General features: G+C 36.6%; 1 protein-coding gene across 2 annotated transcripts in view; it reads left to right on the top strand.

Moving 5' to 3' along the window:
- The window catches only part of LOC131074932 (replication factor C subunit 2), a 118,194-nt gene that overhangs the window by 66,240 nt on the left and 28,015 nt on the right, over positions 1 to 23,939 (top strand). The window lies entirely within an intron of this gene.

Here is a 23,939-nt window from a genome sequence, read left to right as displayed (position 1 = left end):
CAAAATTGTTGAGTTTTACTATATATATATTGATTTGTTGATTGCTCTCTATTTGTCATTATATATATACCTTTTTTTAACAAGAATTATTTGGCATGGTTTCAACACCAGACATATTTTACTTCATCACGTCAGAACAAGAATAGAAAAATGAAAGTAAATTATGGGGAGGCCATAACCTCTTCATCAAACCATTGATGAAGGGCTTTTTAACAAAGTTAGATTGCCTCAATATAATCCATATTCAAGAATAGGATGGCATAGTGCCTCGTAGATAATCTGTCAAGCAAAAAAATGTTCTGATCAGGTATCATATACCTTGCAGTTCCTAATGTTGGTATTTGTCAACTATTTTGTAATATTAAATGTGCCCATATGGAGGAGGGAGCCCCGCTCTAGGTAAGACTTTATGCTACATGTAGTTTGTAATATGATGTGTTGTAAGAAGCATCTAATTTCATGTAAGATGTCTAAGTTCATCTATGGAATTGTATGATGTGTGAGAGATTCTATAATGTGTATAAGATCATGCAAGAGGGAGTTGCAAAGTGGGCTAGAAAGGTCATGGATGGTTTTTGACTTTTGACCAACTTATAACCTGTAAGAAATGATATATCATAGATCATCGCTCCATAGGAGGAATAAGTTCAAAATGGAGTTCCTTATCTTGGTGGGTTGTCATGACATAGGGAGGTACATTCCACATTGGGAATGATGATCCATCATTGACCCATCATGAGATACATGTTGGAATATGAGCATGGGTTTTTGGGTGCCACTTTTGGTCCATGGTTTTTACTTATGGTTTGGAAAATCATTTGTGGTTTGGGCTTGGTCTATTTAATGGATGCTTGGGATGTAGATGTTGAGGAATTTGTATTTTGCAGGGGTTTATGCTATTGGAATCTTCCTAGACATGGTAATTAGGACACAGGAGTGGATGATCTGTGAATATATTGTAATCATGTTGATTGTGATATTACATTGACTACTCCTTTGTTGGTAGATTTTTCCTTGGAAGGGTTTTCCAAGGGTATTTGCTGGGTTATTTGTCTTTTGCTTGTATTGCATTTGTTGTATGTTTTTGTAATCTTTATGCAATTGTTATCACAAGATTAACTAGGAAGTTGTTTAGTTGAATCTGGCTTTCTTTCATTTGATATTAGAGGAGGTCCTTGAACAATAATTCACTCAAGCTGCTCTCTCCTCTTTGCTTGGCCCGAATTGGCTCTTGGCAAACCCAAATCTTCTCCCTGTAGATGCCGCCTCCTGGTTTGCAACTGTCATTATGTATATGACTGGGTCTGTCGAGCTCACTAAACTTCTGGTTGGAGCATTTGTCCACCTGTCTCTGTTCACTTGGGATGGGTTGATTGTGGATTTACAAAGGTATGACATTTGAATGGGTCTTCAATGGATTGGGGGATTCATCAATAGGGATGAAATTCTGGTTGGTACAGTATCAGATTAAGTATTTGCTTCCATAAGAAATGGTCTTCTGTTTCCCTCTCCAGCTCCCTTTCTTTCTTGGTTGCATTTATACCATGCTGCCATCCCAGAACCCTTGTTCTCTTCAGCATTGACTGAAGTTATGTAATGTCCCCTTTTTAGCAGACATGAGGTGATTTGTCGTTAGCCCTTTTTGCTAGGGTCCCGAGGGCTAACTAGGACCTTACAGGGATCGTTGATGGATTTGGCCTAGGCAATTTTAGTTGCAGGCCAATCGGAGGTGTTTTGATAGGTTTTCCAGAAACTTACTATTTATAGTAAGTCAGTTTAGGCTCAGTGACTGGTAAATTTTGGAGCAATTTTGGTTGACGATTTTTGGTGCATTTAATTCTTCACCTTGATTGCAACTTTAATGGGCCATTAATTATTTGGGCAAAAAATAAAAAAGTTCCTAAAGTTAAATTTAAATATTTAACTTTAGTTATTTGTTTAATGCTGGACTATTGTTAATGGGAAAAAATTAAAAGTTCCCCTTCTTTTTGGAGACATAAGGGATAATTATATTTTATTGTAACTTTCTTTTATCCCACATTTGTGGTGTCTTGGGAAGTGTGCCTAGCTGAAGCCATAAATAAGAGCATGTAATGAAGATCTGGACATCTGGGAAATTGTCATTCCCAGCAAGAAGACGTCTGGCTGAAGGTGGCGTCTGGGTTTTCTTAACACTGAGCTGACATTTATAAATTGCTGTTGAAGGAACGTGTTGGAAACTCAGTCTGGGCGCTAAGTGTTTTGACAGCGCGGTGACAGAAGATAGCAGCAGATTTAGTAGTGCGAACTGACAGAGGGGCATGAAGACCATACAACTTCTACAGCGACCAGAAACCAGGTTCCACATTATGTCGTTTGAAAGTAGAGTTTGTATTCTGCATTTTAGAAACTTGTGATGTGACAATGCTCAGAGATAGTGACTTGAATTTCCTAAGTTAGGAAACTTAGAACTTGGATTATTTATTATTTATTGGCCCATCGTTCTGAATTCTTTTAGTATCCCTGCAGCAGTGTTACCTTGAAAAAAACTAAATAGATGATATTTCATTTTGCTATTAATTCATTTTGTTCATGAGAATGTAAAAATGAATGCTTGAAAACAAACAAATGCACCAGGTTACAACATAACCACAGATTAAACAGCAGAAAGGGAAAAAAAAAGTCCATTAATGAAGCCTGCCAACTGTTTGGCGAAATTCCATCAGCTAGTTTGACAAGGGAAAAATTGGCAAATAGGGCGGTTCCTTACAAGTTACTGTGATTTGGGAATTGTATCAACATGCTGTTGTTGATCCTCATGGATTTCAGTTGTAATTCCCTGTTCCTGATGACCTGGCCTCTACAGAAGGCAGCTCCAATGATAGATAACTGCAATTCGAGCTCTGTTTATTCAAAATTTTGACTTGGGTGGTCTCGCTGTGGTATGATGTCTTCTTGGATGCAATTGTAACAACTTCTACAGATTTTTCCCTCTCTCCAGTTCGAAATGTGCAGGGTCTCATCTGATTGAGAGGAGTTTTGTGATGTTGTGGTGGTCTTCTCGGGGATTATGTGCTGAGGTGGTCTTCTTGGTGTTTATTTTCTCTATCTGGGAATTATGATGTAATATCTTTTTGTGTCTATTTTCTTTTCATATGCAATCTGATGCTGATGGGTTGGGGGTTGTGTTTAAATTCCTTGTGTGGAATTTCATATAGGGTTTTAATCTGTTTTGAGGGTGATCCCATTCTCCTTGTGTGAACATACTTTTATTGTAACTATTGTATTTCTTCCACTTTATATAATATATATAATTACTCTAGGCTTCGGCCTTTTGCCCAAAAAAAGAAATAAAAAATTCAGTCAAGCTAAATTACATCCTGTGTGGAATTGCCCACAATTGGCTTAGAGGTTTTTGTTCACTAACCAGCTATGGAAATAAGGGGGTTTTCTTCTGCCAATCTCCAGCCATAGATGAGTAGGGTGTCCAATCTATTTGAGTAAAATTAATGGATAAACACGCATACCATTTTATCTTAGGCTTTGATTAAACAGATAACTTTCAAATGCTTTCCTTTTCGCTTCAAAATAAATCCACACACAAACCTTTTTTTCTGATGCCACTTTAGATTATTATTTTATTTTATAGCACTGGTGGCCCCATAACATGGGCACTCACAACATACTTAAATATTATAACTTCATTGCCCTGCTTTATTTCCCTAAGCCCCATGGTAAATAAGAAATGTGCTTTTAGGCTATCATGATTTTTTTTTTTGAAAAAGGGACATTAAAATCTACCCTTCCCAAAATTGCTTGCCCTTAAGTAAAGTAGATTCTAGGCCCCAGTTTTCTTGAAGCCTTTTTCATCTCTTTGTGAGATGCATCCGCTTTTTCATTCTCAAATGGTTCTGCTAGCCGACTGACAGTCCTCTGCAGAGTCTCTGCAGGTATACTCAACTTGGTTGTTTGCTTGTCCTTGAAACTCTTAATCTTTGCTTGGGCTACTTTACCTACCAAATCCTCTCACCAGCATGGTTTTGCTGCACTTCTTTGATACAATTGGAAGCTGAAAATCTTTCACTTGAAGATACTTCTACCATATTCTCTGTTTGCATTGCAATTGATGTTGATTTTAAAATTTCAGATTAATAAGTAAGAACAAAAATCAGAATTGTATCTTTGATAATGTTAATTTTCAGCTTATATTAACCTGTAGGTTAAATGATTAATAATGAACATTTAAACAAACATAGTAGAAGTTGAATGCATGAAACAACATAGACACATAACACAAGTTACCCTGGGAAACCTCCCTCTTGGAGGAAAAACCCAGCATGAAGTGATCCTCAGATCTGATTATAAATTAGATGTAACATTATGAGTACAACACTTATCTCTTAGGGCTGATGAAGATGATCAAACAACAATCTGTTTTATGCTCCTTTGATGGCTAGGTCTGCACACAAGATAGTCTTAGATTTGCACTTTTATCCGCACCAGATCTGCACTTTTGGTGCACTTTAGGTCTGCACCAAATCTGCACTTTAGTCGCACCTTAAGTTTGCACCAAGTTGCGCACCAAGTGCGCACCGATCTGCCCTTCATCCTTGCATCTGCACTTGCCTGCACTGCACTCTCTGTGCACTGATTTGCATTGCACCAGCCCGCACCAAGGTGTGCATCAAGTGCACATCCATCTGCACTTCTTCACACCTGGGCTGCTCCAAGTGCATACACCGTTCGCACCTTTGGAAGATGAGATTTGTGCTCCAAGTGCACACACAGTTCACACCCTTAGAAGGATAATCTCGCACCTTTTTTGGATAACTTTGCACCTACTAGCTGAGATAATTCACACATATGACTGAAGAAGTTCGCATAGAGCAGAGAGGTATTTCACCTTGATGAATAGTATGGATGACTTGCAATTGTTGCTTGTATATATATGCAAGATGTGAGACCCATCTTTTGGGTCGGCTCGATAACTTTTGACGCCAAACAATATTTTAGTTTACACGCCACATATGGGTCCTATCTTTGGCGCCTAAGTTACATGCTAAATAATATGACTTTGGGTCCATACGTTTGACTAGGTGTGGCCTTTAGTTTGGACATAATACAATAAGGATAGGGTCCAGCCCTATAAAGATTCACATAATATTGGAATAGGGCCCAGCCCTATTTATAATGAATTCTAATGTTGCCTTTGGCAATTAGAATTCATCTTTTATTTTGCTTCCTAGTTACAAAAAATCAACACTCCCTCTTAACTAGGGAGAAAAAGAATCTTACAACCAAGTTACGTGATTAGTGCCCAACCTTAAGTAATACATTCAATTTCAATTTGTAATCCGAACTTAGCTATCAACTTCAATAATCCTTAGAGAGGATCACAATAAGTAGCTTGTAATAACATCACATAATAATAGCCCATAGTATCCATCTTGCATTCCCTGTAGAGGATGAATCCAAACTTTAACATGCACGCCTGCAAGTCATGAATTCATACATAAGTATATTCATGCACATCGTGGACTCTTTCCATGATATCCATCATTCATTGCCTGCTAAGGATGAAGGAGAACTTTCAATTTTAATCTTCTCTCAAAGAAGATTGCAACACCATCTTTATTTCCATTTTGCACATAAGTATCCTCCTTAATCTTCTCCCAGAGAAGAATGCAATACCTTTACCTCAATCTTCTCCCAGAGAAGAATGTAACATCATAATCTTCCATCTTGCACACAAGCATAGAATGGATCCATAATCTTCCATCTTGCACACAAGCAAAGAATGGAATAAAAATAATCTCCATCTTGCACACAAGCAAAGAATGGAATAAACATAATCCTCCATCTTGCACACAAGCAAGAAATGGAATAGACATAGTCAGAATATTGTAGTCTTCCATCTTGCACACATGCATACAATGGAACTACATAATATAATCTTCCAGCTCACACACAAGCATAGACTGGATCCACCTTACATTGCCCGCAGAGGGTGGAGAGGATCTTTTCTACCATCTTACATTGCCCGCAGAGGATGGTTAACAATTACTCTTCTCCCTGAGAAGATTACAATACCATCTTACATTGCCCGCAGAGGATGGTTAACAATTACTCTTCTCCCTGAGAAGATTACAATACCACCTTACATTGCCCGCAGAGGGTGGTTTAATACAACACAATGTATCGCTGAGGTTGAGACTCCCTTTCAACCAAGGCGGTGTTCTCCACAACTCCAAGTCTATCTCAAGCTTCAAGAGACTTGGTGAGAACATTTGCAACACAGGATTGTCCTACCATAAAACACTGAATTGTCAGATATTTATATACAATTTTGATAATAAATCACAACAACTTTAACAAGAATCTTGAGAAACCACATTGCTTCTCTTGAGGCAACACTTGCAACAGTGAATTAGCTTCAGCAGTACTCAATGCAACTGAGGACTGTTCACTATAGGCCCAATGGATCATAGAGTATCCAAGTTGAAGGAAATGCTTGAACTGTCTTCCTTATCTGTAGCATTTCTTATTCAATCAGAACCTGAGATAGTCTTCTAAGGTGATTACAGCTTCAACTCACAATCATCTGTGCTTTGAAAAGTATTTCGGGGTATGCTCAGCAACAATCTTGCTTAGCCTTGTTCATGAAGCACTCGCCAATCAACTGCCTGTCTTCAGATGAATCTGCAAAATCAGATTTAGCTACAGACATCCTCAACTTCTTCAAGTTAGTTTCCATATAAGTGTACAATCTATTATTCTACGTTTCAAGATATCAAGAGTATAATTGACTTAGAATAATTTTGTTGGATCCTTGACATAATTCTAACTTATATCCAATGTTTAGACTGTTGACATCAGTTAGAGTACACTCATCCATATATGAAATCAGAATTATCATTTCAAATACTTTAGAGAAAAATGTTAGAACTTTACAAAACCCTAGGCTTGTCAAATGATTGTCAATTCTTTCATACCAAGTAATCATTATAGGACTCCCTCTTAATCCTTAACATTTGACAATCAAATATAAGAATCAATAAAGAAAGCACTCATCATATAAATCTGAAGATACTAAATTTTCATTTCCCTTATTTTCACTTTCTGTGAAAGGTCCCTATGACGTACCTTTAGTCATCTTTTCAGTAAGGAGATGAGCTGAAGGTTTGTATAGGATTTCATACCTATTTCAAGCTCCCTCTGAAACTTGAATCAAATATTAACTTGAAGAGAACAATCAAAATTAAAATCAAATATAATTAATCATAAAAGAAAGCTTTATCTCTTTCATTGGCTGGTAATCCTCCAACATCCTTAAGCTATTCAAGCCCAAGAATCTCTGAATGCTGAGAGGCCAGCCTTACCCTTCACCTTTGACCCTGAGAGTTAAATGAGAGGCTGATGTACAAACTAGTCAACATCTGAATAGCCATGCCTGAAAGGAACCTTATATACTGATCAAAAGAACAAATGTCAATTTCAGGCAAGCGATGTACATAACCAAGTTATCTGAACAAATGAAATTGATAAACCTTAGTGACTCAATCACAATATATAGTTGACCACATACATATGATTGATAAATATCAAATGGAACGAAATCTTCATACTTAGCTGAACAAGATCCTAATTATATTCAGCTTTGATGGAAGTAGAATAAACTAACAAGTGAAATGCTTACCTCAACCTATGGTAACCTCAATGCTAATCACAGGAGGAAGCCATTGTCTTATTGAATCATTCATCTTTCACTCTTCCGACATATGCTATTTACTGCAGCACATACTAACCTCTACTATGTAGGACAAAGCATCAAAGCATCATCATAACCAATTAACAATGATATGTTGTTCTTATAAGTGTATAAATGCATTGATATATCATTGTCTAGAGAAGCCCTATGAAGACATAGATCCAATCATCCAGCAATAAGAGACATACCTTGCCAGGGTGATGGAATGATCACAGCCAATCGGAAGAGGTCCTTTTTGTGCCATCAAGTAACACAAAACAACAACAATGGGACAAGGGAAGATTGGCATTTCATGCCTAGCAACAACACCTAGGTCCAATAATAGAGTGTTGCATGTCTAGTAGCAAAATAAATCTACCATTCAATAAAAAAAAACTTCAATCATCATTAATATTGGATCAGATCACATCATGGGTTAAGAATCATGAAATATATATCAATCTAGGGTTTAGACCAAAATACTTGACACAAAGAAATTTAAATAATTACAAAACATAGAAAATATGCAAACCCTTGATAATATTCTTGATGTGATAGAAAATAAGTTAGAACATCCTTAGCTTTAGATAAGACCCCATCTAGAGTTATAATAGCAAGGCACACCGATGCAAATGCTCAAGAGAAGTGGACCCTTCTTGAGAGCAAGGGAATGAAGACACTTATTTGATTGAATCCTTCATACCTTTGGTGTGGACCCGTCAATGCCCTTATTCTTCAATCTGATTCCCAAACATTTAGTAAGTCATTCCCCTCAAAGGGTACAAACTTTCCAAGAGGCAAAATTGAGTGCCCCATCAAGTCTATCCTCTATCTTCAACCCTGCCATTATCTTAATCTGAAAAACGAACAGCAACCAAAAGTAAAAGCTTACTGAAATCTGAATGTTAGTATAACCTTAGCTTTGATACCATTGTGATTTTAAAATCTCAAATTAACAGTAAGAACAAAAATCAGAATTGTATCTTTGATAATGTTAATTTCTAGCTTATATTAACTTGTAGGTTAAATGATTAATAATGAACATTTAAACAAACATAGTAGAAGTTGAATGCATGAAACAACATAGACACATAACACAAGTTACCCTGGGAAACCTCCCCCTTGGAGGAAAAACCCAGCATGAAGTGATCCTCAGATCTGATTATAAATTAGATGTAACATTATGAGTACAACACTTATCTCTTAGGGCTGATGAAGATGATCAAACAACAATCTGTTTTATGCTCCTTTGATGGCTAGGTCTGCACATGAGATAGTCTTAGATTTGCACTTTTATCTGCACCAGATCTGCACTTTTGGTGCACTTTAGGTCTGCCTTAAGTCTGCACCAAGTTGCGCACCAAGTGCGCACCAATCTGCCTTTCATCCTTGCATCTGCACTTGCCGGCACTGCACTCTCTGTGCACTGATTTGCATTGCACCAGCCCGCACCAAGGTGTGCATCAAGTGCACATCCATCTGCACTTCTTCACACCTGGGCTGCTTCAAGTGCATACACAGTTCGCACCTTTGGAAGATGAGATTTGTGCTCCAAGTGCACACATAGTTCACACCCTTAGAAGGATAATCTCGCACCTTTTTGTGGATAACTTTGCACCTACTAGCTGAGATAACTCGCACATATGACTGAAGAAGTTCGCATAGAGCAGAGAGGTATTTCACCTTGATGAATAGTATGGATGACTTGCAATTGTTGCTTGTATATATGTGCAAGATGTGAGACCCATCTTTTGGGTCAGCTCAATAACTTTTGGCGCCAAACAATATTTTAGTTTACACGCCACATATGGGTCCTATCTTTGGCGCATAAGTTACATGCTAAATGATATGACTTTGGGTCCATACGTTTGACTAGGTGTGGCCTTTAGTTTGGACATAATACAATAAGGATAGGGTCCAGCCTTATACAGATTCACATAATATTGGAATAGGGCCCAACCCTATTTATAATGAATTCTAATGTTGCCTTTGGCAATTAGAATTCATCTTTTATTTTGCTTCCTAGTTACAAAAAATCAACAATTGAAACTATTTTACTTGAAACTTCTTGATGAGTAATGATGTAATGTCCCATTTTAGGAACAATGCAATATAGCCCCAAATTGTAATGCTCTGATATTACTTGTAATGTCCACTTTTGAGATAACTAATGAATTTGGTACAATTGCCTTACAAAATCAATTGGAACAAACTTCTTTCCTTCAAGTCTCAATTATTACTATGAATTACCACTTATGAATGTTTAAGTTATGCAATTAATAAGATATATATATGGATGATAACATTATTTAAAGAAATATATATCTGTGTGTGTGTGTGTGTCTGATGATAACTATGCAAGATGATCTTGATGCTCAATGCTAAAGATACTAGCCTTCTTTGATATGATGATGGAGAGTATGCTATATTACCACAACAACTCGGCTTACTAGAATCATCATCATCTCCCTTCCGGCGCTCAAGAACACCAAGATAACTTGCTGACAAACTGAAAGATACGCTTGTGAAGTTTCAAATCATGAACCACTTTAACTGAGGACACACATGAATGTCCCAAACACTCTCCAAAATCTGCTCAACATAATGAATCAATTCCGGAGCAATACAAACCAGAAATCACAACTCTGCAATGCAAAACCAACAGAGAAACCAGTCATCATACTGAACCACATAACTTGATCAAATCACCTTTCGGAACAATGAAGCTCATGCTGAATCAATTGAAGATACTAATCTCTAAATCCTTAAATCCACATCAGCATATCTGCAATATATCAACCAAACCAACTCTCTGCAACACCGAAGCACAAGAACACAGGAATATGTTGACATGAATGACAACAACACATTCCAACAACTCTAATATCCAACATAGATAAGTTCTCTTATCAGATCTAATATTAATATTGCCTGTGTTGAAGAGTTTATACTCTGAGTTTGAGAAAAATAAGATTATTTATTCTTAGTATGCTGAATTCTATAAGGATTAAATATTTAATATTTTCCCGTTATTGGGAGAAATATGGTTATTTTCGCTGCACCCAATATTGGCGATTTTGTGGCTACCTCTATTGCATGGTTACAATAATATTTAATGCTGCTGGCTTGAGCATTTGATTAAATAATTGGGTAGAGGCCGATTCAGTTTGGAGATGAATTTGTAAAGTTGGGGCGTGGCCTTGATTATTATAACGGCTATATTGGTTGTCGTTTCATTCTGCCTGGGCCGAATATATTGAAGGTTGTATCTGGCATCGAAGAGTATCATTTGTGGGAGCTAATTTTAAGAATCGATAAGAAGCAAACTGCTTGACCTAGCAAATAGACACAAATCGCAAGGCAGAGGTAGAACCATTTCCTTCAAGAGCGATTATCATTCCTTCTTTGCTTTTGTCTGGTGACACAGCTCAGAAGGAAGTAACGACATTTGATGGATGCAAGGAGAAACTCGTAGCATGAGGGTAGGTGAGAGTTGATTGAGGGATCTTGAAGCCCTCAGCGCCATTTCAAGGCGCTCATAATCGATTTGCAAAAATCAGTCCATTTCCGGGGCAGCAAGACTGGCTTTCCAGTTATTAAACTCTTGTGGTTTGAGGACGGTTTTGTGCTGCAGCTGATTTAATGTTGTCATTGATTATCTAAGATTGACTGTTATTATTATCGGGAGGTGGAATGTTGTATTTCTGAATTCTGTAATAAATAAATTGCTCTTAAGATCTCCAATGTTTTTTCCGTGTTAATATATTTTGGTCCTTTCTCAAGTAGACTTTAGAGTTGGAATCTTTCAATTTGTATTATTAAGTAATATTGATTTAAGGAGAAGACAACTAATCAGATGATTATCCAAGATGATTAATAAAGCAAGGAGTTGTTAAGTATAAAGACAGCGATTATGCGTACAAGGTGGCAGCGATTACAAGATCACTTGTTATGCCTTAAGAAGACAACAATTAGAGATACTTATACAGTGATTATAATAAGAAGAGTAATCGGTATTCCTTGGATGACAAACCGATTGTTATGAAGAGACAAAGAACATGTCTCTTGGAGGCATCCTAGTGATTTGGAAAATATAAGTAGGCAATCAATCTCTGTCAATCAATCATCATTCAGAACTTTTTTTTATCTCTTATCCATCTTGGATTTGCTCATTGAGCATAAGCCTTTTGGCATAATTCAAAAGCTTTTATCAGAGACAGCACCAATGTTGCAAGCACATATTGCCAAGATCAGACACAACGTCATTACATATATTCTATGTTACCCCGAGTTTCCGGGACGGGGATGACGGGACGAGTTTCTGGGATGGCAAATTTTTTTGGCAATTTTGGGGACGGCGGGGGGACGGCTATATAAAATATAGGGAAAATTTAAAATATATAGTAAAATTTTAAATGTTCATATGAAAAATAGATAAACCATGCATATATACATTATATTCATATGAAAACATGGATAAAGCAAGTATATGTACATTATAGAACCTTAAGATACCACATTTGTGTTCAGAATTCATTGTCAATACTCAATATGCATTCATAATTGATAATACATTGTCAATATGCCAACACTTGTTTGCATGTAGTTCATTGTTTCTTTCTGGTTGAAGGATATTTTGATCGTCTTCCATTTCTATTATGACCTACAACCGCTTCTTTATGCACTACAAAGTTTTGGATGTTTGTGAAATTCTATACCAAGTTATTATTCATATTTCTGAGTGCTTTTGGCTATGATTCAGACCTGTTTACCTTTCATAATTGTGAAAAGTCCAATATTGCAGATCTACAACCACTTTTTTACGCGCTACCGCGTTCTAAGTGTTTGTGAAATTTATTACCAAGCTGCTGCTCATTATTTCTAAGTGCTTTTGGAAGTGATTCATACATGTTTACCCATCATATTAGTGAAAATCCAATTTTATAGACCTATCATAAAATAAAAAAATGTTTTTTTGAGCATTTGAGTCTTTTTTTGTTTTTTAAATGTGCTGGGAAAAGGGGGACGGCTGGCCGTCCCTGGGACGGTTAGGGGACGGGGGGACATCCCCAAACCATATTGGGGACGGGGGGACGTCCCCTTCAAGAGTCACTACCGTCCCCAAGTTTCCAAGATGTTTCCCACAAATTTTGCAATATTGGGGACGGCGGGGGGACGTTCCCCACAAATTTTGCAATATTGGGGACGGCGAGGGGACGTCCCCTAGCCATCCCCAAGTCCCTGAAACGTCCCCGGTACGGGGACGGGGGATTTTAACCCGGGGACGCATCCCCGAGCTACGTAGCATATATTGTGGTTGTTGCGGAGGAATTCATGTTGCTTGTTGGTGTTTCCAGATCGTGTTCTATGCATGTTGGTGGTCCGCATTGATCGTTGTGCGCCTTATTGAAGATTTTGTTGGTCCGGTGGTATTCTTCGTGTTATACAACTTTCTGGCCAACCCGATGGTTCTTGCGTGTTGCGGATGATCTTGGCGAGATATTCAGTGGTGCGTGTTCGAGGTTTTGATTTGGGTCCATGCTATGTCTTTGCCAACATTGTATTGGTCCACATATTGATTTATGTATTGTGTGATGTAATTTTGTAATTAGGTCTTATGAGTTGAGCCGACCTTGAAATTAAGGTTGATGATTTGTATAAATAAGAGTAGTAATCATGTAAGTTGTGTGTTTGCGTTCTTTGAGATTGTTGTATTTGCAAACAAGCGAATTGATCTTTCGGTAGTTTGAAGAAGAGCAGAGAAGTGTTGCAGAGTAGACAATGTGCTTAATTGGAATTGTGATCAGGCATTTGGAGATGCTATTCTTTTAGTTCATGTAATCCGGATTGGTGTTCGATCTTTGTAAGGCAGTGAGCCTTCCTAGGGTTATAGCCCTTTGTTGTTTTTGAGCAGTGAGCTCTAGGCAGTGTGCCTGAATGCATGTACATTCCCCATTGTAATATCTACACATACTACTGCAGAGTATCATCATATTGTGGGTAGGTTCCCACCGTGTTTTTGCCCTTAACCAGATTTTCCACATCAAAAGTCTGCGTGTTATGTTTGTTGTTGATGTGGTGTTTATCTTTGTTATTGCTGTTCTTGATCAGATCTTAAGTTGAGGTTAATTTGTTTAAGTTTGGTGAAAACTGATTCAAACCCCCCCCCCCCCCCTCTCAGTTTTCCTGTATTGTTGTTGCCAACAATCTGCAATTTTGTCTTCAAATGAAGACTTCATGAATTTGCCCTATTGTGAACTCTGTCGTGAATCCACCCCTTCGAAGAACCAGGGTTTCGTCCAGCTCTTTTGTCAACTCTGAAGATTTCCGTCTCTAGGAATTGTAGTCGTTTATCAAATCAAAAGCATGCCTTACAACTCCCAGTAAGCCTCCTTATAAAGACCTCCAAGAACTTTCTAGAAGATAAGGCCGACTTGAACATTGGAAAACTTTATTTAATAAAGTGACATTATAATATTTTATTTTTAATTAAATTAATTAATATTAAGTCATCATATGAATATTTTATTTATATTTTGATTACTTAATAAGAATCAATTTAATTAAATGTTACCTTAAAAATTGGGGACATTAAACAAATTGTTGTCTTCCAATTAAATCAATGCTTGTCTCATTTTGTTATATGCGATCTGCATATTATATCGTACTTGATATCTTTAAAGACTAATCGATATATATTAGTCTCTAAACATAATATATCTGGCTTCTTTGATCTGATCAAGGCAATTAGACCGTTATGTTGTAATTCATGCTTATCATCTGTTCAATGCTTGATGATCGATTTTACTCTAATTGTTATCGATTATTTGTGACTTCCAGTATGATTGATGTTGATCAACTTCAAGTAATCGGTTGATTACCATGTTCTTCTTCACTAACTGATCTCTTTGTATCATCTATCTGTTGTTCTATGATCATCTTTTATAGAATCATTAATTGTTGCTTGTAATTATCTTCAGTCATGTATGCATAGTTATTGATATCAACTCTATGGGTTGACTGATGTATGGATCACTTGCATCATCTCCATATAAAATTGATCATAACTTAATCCAATTCTTCTTTCATGAAGATAATCTTCTTACTTGGCATAAGAGAAGTATCAAAGAGGACTTGTCCTTATGATTGTCATTCTCAATGGCTTGTGCTTGTTGATGCTTGATGGAGATATCTATCATCATGGATTCTGGCTCATCCTTATATCTCTTAATGTTACTTAAGGATTATCTTCTTATTCATAAGACTTCACGATTTTCTGGATACTCACTCCAACTATCTACTAGCTATGTACACCTACTTCTAACCATCTTCTAACTATTTGTCGGTGCTCAAGGTCTGCCACTCCTTGAAAGTGTTTTATTGCTATTTATCCTTTAGTGCAAAGATGGGGACATCACAAATGAAGAAAACATTTTCGTAACCTCCTTCGATTCTCTATATATTAGTCATTGGTTTACTAACAAGTTTGCCCCTTTTCACATTTGGTCATGCTATCATCAACAATTTTACTATGTGGATATGTAATTATTGTTGGTTGACAACTATAGGAACATTGTGTACTTCTATAAACTTTTTTGTGTAGCAATAGAAGCCTTCATGGAGAATTTATCTATTTTATTCTCTAGGATATCAAGATCCCTAACTGCTTCGAAGGCTTAATAATTTTCTATCAAAATATTTTGAATTTTCTGAAATCTTGTTTCATGAGACATCCCATGTAACTGAAAATTCTAGTTAATGTATGATTGTACCTTTGCTTTGACATAGCTGCGAATTTCCTCTTGGATATTGTTTTTTTTTTAAGTTGGAGCTCTAACCCCTCAGGAGGGTTTGTCACAAATTAGACTGCATTATGGGCATGGGTTTGATATGCACTTATTATAAAGCACTCAATGTTTTTATCATATCAGTTTTTACAAATTTTATGCAAGTTGATTACTCCTTATACTTACTAATACCTATCTTTGTTGTGCTCTTCTTTCCTTGATATTTGAATTGTCCTAATACAAACTTCCATTCCTTCAATAGGAGAAAGTTCTTTAACCTTTACAACATCTTCTTCCATCACCCTCTAATGAATATTATTTGTTATAGCAGAACTCTTGCTACTAGTCCTATTGCTGATGAGAAATCTAGAGCATCTGATGTATTCTTCAAAAGTGTCTAAGTTGAGTGATTTTCACTTTGCTCAATAACATCTGCACTTCCTCTACAATTCTCTGACATTTACTTCAAACAAAATCAACTTGATCTATTGCAAGGATTTTAACTATGACTTGAGATGGAAAGTGATACCTTTCTTCCAACCTTTTCCAGTATGTGTCCAGATTTGCAAAGCTGATTGTCATACCCTGCTTGAGACTAGGGCAAAATAAATAACCATCGTGTTGGTGCATGTTTTATGACACACCTAACACAGAATAAAGATGCCCAAAAGACACTCTATCCTCTCTTGAATAAAATCATCGCATATGCTAAGATTGCAAAGAAGATCATATGGCGATTCCAATGTTTTTACTGCGAACTAGTGACTTTAATGTTGGATATAGCTTGTTTGGTGATGTATGCTGGTAATCCAAGGGGAACTTGGGAATTTCATTCACAATGAAAACTTTCAGCTATGAAAACTCTCTATTTTTTTTGGGATTTTTGATTTTGGACTTCCAAAAAAGGAAAAAAGGAAAAGGATTCAAGAATTCTATACTATTCCTAGGAATTTAAGAGATGGTAATGATTGGGTGAAACTAAACCACGCTTTGGTTCGCCAATTTATACAACTAAACAAAGTGGGTGCAATCTTCAAGGGTTGTGCTTAGAATTTTCCTACCATTAGCAATACCATCAAAGTGAACAATATTTATTCAAAGGTAGAAGTTAAACATCCACAAAATACGCTCAGGTTAACTTTGCACAATGAACAAAAATCATTTGTTCATCAAAAGTATGAGCAACGATTTCATCAATCAGTACTATCAAATCTTGCATTCATTTAATAACTTTTATAAAGCAAATTCTATTCTATGTTGAAGAAAACTTGAAACCATGCAACTATAAGATAACATAGAGATTCAAAGCAACGCAAATGATTTTTATAATCTTAATAGTCTTAAGCAACAATTTCACCAATCTTTCCCATACAAATAAGAGAAGAGGGGTTTATATAGAGTTTTTGAAAATGAACGAAAGGCCCAAAAACATAGATCAACGATTGAGATCAAAACATAGATACCCTGAATAGGGTTTACAATAGTTATCCAATAAGAACAAATAAAAGAAAGACTTGTGTCACAAGGAACTTTCTTCTAGAAGAATGCATCCTTGTCCCTTTTCTGTGGTAGCATATTCGATGAACCTAGACACAAGAGGATTAACCTCTTCCATTGTGACATAGGGCAGCATGTTTATCTTGAATTCGATCATGTCCAAGTCATTAGCATAGGTGGCAAAAGCATTCTTCCAATCCAATTCCTGTTTTTGAAAGGCGTCCTTGATGGAAAAGGTGGCTGCCTTAGTCAAATTTTGCTCAAGGATCGATCCTGTTAAAGGGAAGGAATTCTCTTGAGCTTTGACTTTCAGATTTTCCACGTTCATTTCATTTTCACGAATTGCGTCCTTTCCAAGCATATCAACTGCCACAAGGATTATCTTATTTTTAATTTCTTTAATCAGCTCTTCAATTTTGACACCATCAACACTTACCTTCTTTAAAACTTCATTTTTTGCTATCAATGCCCAATACCATGTGTTGAAATCATAGATATCCCCAGCTACAATTAGTTCTCCATCTATTAATTCCTGCATGGGAATTCCTTTCAACACCGTCAAGCATGGGATTACTTTATCTTGAATATTTTGAAGATCCTCCCACATTTTTGCCATGTCTTGAACTCTAGATAGTAATGAAGAAGTTTGCCCATGGGCCAATATCAATTCCTCTACGAATGTGACAACTTCATTATTGATGTTTGCCATCCATTCCTTAGTTTCTTTAGCTGTCACCTTCATTTCTTCAAATCTTCAATTGTTTCTTGTGGAAGGGCCAAAGGCGAGGGAACCGTTGCATCTCCTTGAGCAATGGGATTGATCAAGTGTTGGATATAATTCCTTAGCTGCTCATTTTCTTTTTTAAATTCCTTTTTAATTCCTATTACTTTATCCAATCTTTTCTTGATTGTCATAAATGCATCATCCAATTCTTGAACTTCTTGCTTCTTAGTAGTTGGGCCCAAGTTGATATTTGTTATTTCATACTCTCCGGGAGTAATATCTTCTTTTGCCTTATCAAATTTTGGCACAGTCACTTGAATTGAACGAAATCTTGCATCATCCTTTTGGATCAAGGAATACTTCTTGGCTGTTTTCTTTATTGTAACCTTTTCTAATTTGGCCAGGAAATCTGTTGTATCATCTTCTTGTTGAATTTCCATAGGTGCCTTTACTTTCATCCTCTCTTTTAGCCAATCAGGAATTGTGTGCTGCTCAATACCTTTGTCTTCTTGATTGTTCTCATCACCTGGATTATCCTCAACTCCTCGAAGAGCGGAAACCATTACCTCTTGAAATTCTCCATCTAGGATATCCATCTCATCATTTTCCATTTCTATTATTTCTGTATCTGAAGCAAATGGTTGCTCTTGAACTTCTTGTTGAATTGATTTCACATTTCTTTCTTCACGAATTGGGGAAGGGATTTTCATCTCACCCAGTGGTTCATTCTCAAGAATTGATATATTATTCAAATTTCTGGATGTGGTACTAATGGAGGAATGAGGTTGATCTGATTTTTGCTTCTTTCCAACAACTCCTTCATTTACAATTCTCTTTCCTTTTGATTTTGCAGGACTTTCAGCTGTTTCCTTTCTCTTCCTTGAATTTATACTTTCTGGTGGCTTCATCATTATTGAAAGAATATGAATCCATAATGCCCATCAAATTGTAAGTAAGGGGCATATTTCTTCGTTTCAGCTCTTGGACTTGTTGATCAACCCACCATTGTGTATATTTAACAACTGGCCTTCTCAAGGTGGCCAAATTTGCTAGCTCAGGACCAGACCATCTTATTGTGGAAAGTGGTTTGTTCTCATCATATCTTGGTTGTGTGTATTGATGTATTCTCCATCATCTTCTAACTGGTCGGGCACACGAAAAAGTTCAGTTGTCCTGATCAAATCACGGGTAACCTTGACCACATTCTTTTTCTGATGTCAAATTCATCCGCTGCATTGGCCCAAAAGTCTTCAAGGTCCATCTTGTGTTTGTATTTTTCTCCATTCACTAATCCAATATGGTTATGAGGATCAACATTAGCTCTGGATCGGTAGAAGATAAACAGATACCATTGCATCTCTATCCTTGCACCTTTAGTTGCTTGTGCTGTTTAATAGGATTCTAGCATTTTTCCAATAAAAAGTGGAAAATAAATTCCAGTCTTGTGTTTTGTTCTCTAGAAGCTTTCAAATGTCTCTAATTGTCTCAAAACTTCAAGCAGTATCATATTGTTGGTGGGATAAGTTGGAAGTTTGTAAGGATATCTAGTAAATCCCTAAACTCTCAAATATGTGAATCTTTGATACTGAATAAACCAAGATCCAAATCTGCTTATCAAGTCTTTGGCTTCTTGAGCTAATCTCTGATGAGTTCTTCCTTGCAATGTTCTAGTGATATACATCAAGAATACATCATTTACTCGCTTAAAGTGAGACTTCTCATGAAACTGCAGTTGCAGGTAACAATCATGTGTCTTGATTTCATTTTCACCATTTCCCACTATACCTCTACAAATTAATCTTGTGTATTTATAATTTTTGGCAAGTAGATAAATAATATAAGAACTCATGTAAAAATACTTTGTTCTTTCCAGGTTTCTTGATTGTTCATCTATAGCATCACTGATTATCCTTGCCCAATTGAACATTGTAACTCCTGTAGTAATATCATGAATGAAATAATACATCCAGGTTTCAAATGGTGCACCTTGAGGGTTGCCCATTGCTCTATTGAGTAGCAAGATAATATCTCCATAATCTTCTTTAAGATCTGTGCGAAGAAGTTTCTTTGGCATCTTTTGTAAGTAGGACTTGGTTTCTCCAAGCATATTTTGTTGATAGTTGTTCCACAAGGCTCAAGTTGTTCTTCATAGAGTCTTGTGGTTTCTTCTTTGATTTTGAATGTGGTTGTATGTTAGTTGGGAATCCTGAATGCATCTTGGATGGCAAGCTCTTCAAGAAACGCCAACACTCTTCCATCAGGTGCAATAATTTGCCTTTCCTAGGCATTGTAGTGTATGGCACATTCTACGATTAATTCACTACACTCTACTATCGGTGGAAACCCAACTGCTTGGACAATACCAGTTCTCATCATCCTCCAAGCAATTGTTTTAGGTAGATTACCCATCATGTCCATAGATTCTTCTCTTGAAGTCCTTGAAATCAACATGGTCAAGGTTGGTGTCTCCAACCTTTCTCCATTTCAAAGTGATTTTAGATTCTGGCTGTGTTCCTTTGCTGGCAAACTTCATTTGAACTTTTCTTGAAAGTCCTCCTTGAGTGATCATCTATTGCTTGAAAAAGACACAAAAATTAATTAATATCATTTTCAACATGTGAATTTTAAGTCCTATAGGATTTTATTCCTGATTTTGAACTTCGTTGTCTTAACTTTTCACCTTCTGCCTATCATAAATCTGAAATTCCGTGGAAAAATCAGACTATGTATGAAAAGAATCTGCTCAATAATTTGTGAAAATTTAGCCTTGGAGACAGAAGAAATGATGAAAATAATTAGTCTACAATTCAAATTCTGGACTGAAATTTATACTTTTAACTCTAAAATTTGATGGAAAATCTGTCTTCACTTCTGAAAGAAGATGAAATCCTTTGACCAATTCTTTCACAAAACTCAGAAATTTTCTTTTTTCTCTTCAACTATTTTCTATCTTCTTGAATTTGATGGAGAGATCTCTTCAATTTTGAACTTGAGAAGGAATGCAAGTGAAATGAAATGTTGAATTGAATATAAGGCTAAGAATTTAGAACTTCTTTAGCATCTTTATGATTTCTTATGGATTCAACGAACTTGGTCTCTTTCTCATCTCTCCTTCCTTGTTTTTCTCTCCTAAAGATGGCGACTTTATCCTTCTAGAAGATTCCCAAAGAATATTCCATTCTTCTTCCTTAGTGTGACTTCACACTTAGCCAATTTTATCTTTATCTTGTCCATGTAGGTTGATGTGTTGGCAAGGAATCTTCCCTAGATCCTCTCTTCTTGGGCAAACTTGGCATGTGTTGAGAAATTTCCGAAGTGTTGTATGATTACACCTTGATTTTCATACTTATCCACCTTGGGCGGACTTGGCCATTGGTTAGGACATTTCTTCTTTATGCCTTGGCGGACTTCAAGATGCTTCAAGACATCTCCAACCTTTCCTAGGCGGACTTCAGCATGGCACAAGACATTATTCTCTTGGCTTTGGCGGACTTCATGTGTTGTTAGGACATTCTTGCTAAGGGTGGGCAGAGTTCATGTGTTGAGCCATTTTTGCTAAGTGTGGGTGGAGTTCATGCGTTGTTGAGCCATTTTGCTAAGTGTGGGAGGAGTTCATGTGTTGTTGAGCCATTTTGCTAAGTGTCAAGGCGGAGTTCATGTGTTGTTGAGCCATTTTGCTAAGTGTCAAGGCGGAGTTCATCACGGCTCGAGACACTTATGCCATGCTAGAGGGCGGAATTCATCATGGCTCAAAACACTTCCAACCTTTCCTAGGCGAACTTCACTTGTTGCTAGGATATTTCTTCTCATGGCTTTGGCGGACTTAGGCATGTCTCAAGACACTGCTTTCTCCATGATGGGCAGACTTAAGCATGTCTCAGGACATTTTCTTCATGTGGAAGGCGAATTTTACCATGGATTAAGACATTTTCTTCATGTAGGAAGGCGAATTTCACCATGCCTCTGGACATTTTCTTACCTTGATGAGCGGATTTTGCCTTGCTTCAAGACATTTCATCTTTGCCATGAACACTTAGTGAATTTTCTTGCTCATCACCATGTTTATCTGGAACTTTCTGGATCAACGCCTTGTCTGGAGGATTTTCTCTTGATTTTTCACCTTGGAGATACAAACTTTTCATTTCGAAGACAGGAACCTTATTGCCATGCCCTGAATGACCTAGTCCTAGGTCAATTTTCAAAAAGGCTGAGAAAAGCAAAAGCAAAAAGCGAAAAAACAGGCGAAAAAGCTGCTTCCTGGATTGGTCCCAAAGTGCCAAAAATGAAAAAGCAAAAACCAAAAAAGCGGAATTCCACAAAAATAGGAAGTTGTCAGAATTGGTCCTAAGCAGTTGCGTTTTTTGCCCTTTGGCTTGCCTTAGCACTTTTGTGATGTCAAAATGTCCATTTGATCATGATTGGTCCAATTGATCTGAGGACTTTAGAAAAACTCTTTGAAAACCCCTAACTCTATACTTGTGAAGACTGAAACCCTAAAAAGCAAAAAACTGGGGGTCCCCATTTGCAATGGGGAGATGTGTGAAAAAAGAGGTCACAACACATCACAGCTTAAATAATAAAAAACCTGGGTGATTTAATAGGTGCAAGGCTGACCCAGTATTGATAATAAGCATTGACAAAAATTATTACATCTATCCTATATTATATAGATATGCAGATTACGAATATGAAATAGTAACAGTAATTTCATATTCTGTAACAATGATCGCCAAGACAATATCATAGTATATGCCATACCACAATTCTAAATAAGAAAATTCAAGCTGCTAAGAACAAGGTTTATATCTGAATCTGAAGATGTTTCAGAGTACTCATGATTGTACTTCTTTTTGCTTATGATCCTAAGATCTGAAGATATATTTGATTCATTCCTGATTATCGAGACTGCTATCTGAGGATGTGCTTTTAATTGATTGATGCCCTTACCGAACTCCTTCCTCTGCCCTTTATAACCTCGTGCATTCTTGAGGAGAGGCGACTTTTAGAGATTACTATCCTTGCAGTAGAGTCACACCCTTCTTGGTGGTGTCTCTTCATTATCGTTGTTTGTTTAAGTGCCCTTGTAACTGTTGTTAATCACAGTTGCTATGCTGCTGTTGCATTAGTGTTAATTAATGTTTCTTAAGGGAATTGCTGCCATCTGAATCACGTGATCTTTGTTTCTTAATTGCTGATCATCCTTTCTCGATTACTGCCTGTAGATTGCCTCTTTGCATCGTATCTTCTGTTCTCATGATCAGATCCTTTCTTGAGGCAGAAACATGACATGTGCTTTTAATGCTTTCAATTTGTAGAAATAAACTTTTGATGATTTTTATGCCTGAAGGCTAAAATGTAAGTGCAATAATGGTATACGATCCCAAATTTTAGCAATCATTGTTGCATGATACACTTAATGAATTGAAGCATGGAATGATTATTTAAGTTGTGCTATTAATGCTTTCAATCTCTAGAAATAAACTTGTGATGATTTTTATGCCTAAAGGATGAAATGTAAGTGCATCAGTGGCATATGAACCAAACTTTTAGCAATCATTGTTTCAAGATACACTTAATGAATTGAAGCTTGCATGGAAAGAATATTAAATTCTGCTATTAATGCATTCAACCCATAGAAATAAACTTGTGATGACTGTTACATTATAATGTTGATAGAGGTACAAGAATTTGATTTCATTGATTGAACAAAATAAATCATATTGCTTAGCAAGGGATCATGTAGTTTGCTATTATAGGAGAATTTTTGGGCATAAAAAATAACCATAATCCTATTTTAAACTTCTCTTTGTTCAAAATAGTTTATTCTTTTCAGACTTGCATTCAACTGGCTTCTTTTGGTTCTAGTAAGGGACCATGTAGTTCAGTATCATAAGCGAATTTTGCTCACATAAAAATATCTATAATCCTATTAAATTTTTTTTTCCTTATTTTGGAACTGTTTATACTCCTTCCAGATTTGTGTTCAACCTGGCCACTTTTGGTTCTAGTATCCTTGTATTTGGAAGATGGTTATATTTGTGAAATTATCTAAATTTATCCCATTGCATTGAAGAACTTTCTTTTCAGGCGCTTGATTATTTGCTTCAGTATTTCTTTTTTTCTTCATGTACTGATTGTTAGAAAAGTTGGAGTTTTCTAGATTTGCTCATTTTATGCTACCTTTGACTATTATAAAAGGTAACAT

The sequence above is a fragment of the Cryptomeria japonica genome, chromosome 5, assembly GCF_030272615.1.
Source record: "Cryptomeria japonica chromosome 5, Sugi_1.0, whole genome shotgun sequence".
In the NCBI taxonomy this organism is placed as follows: Eukaryota; Viridiplantae; Streptophyta; class Pinopsida; order Cupressales; family Cupressaceae; genus Cryptomeria; species Cryptomeria japonica.
This window is presented reverse-complemented; position numbering and strand designations above follow the sequence as displayed.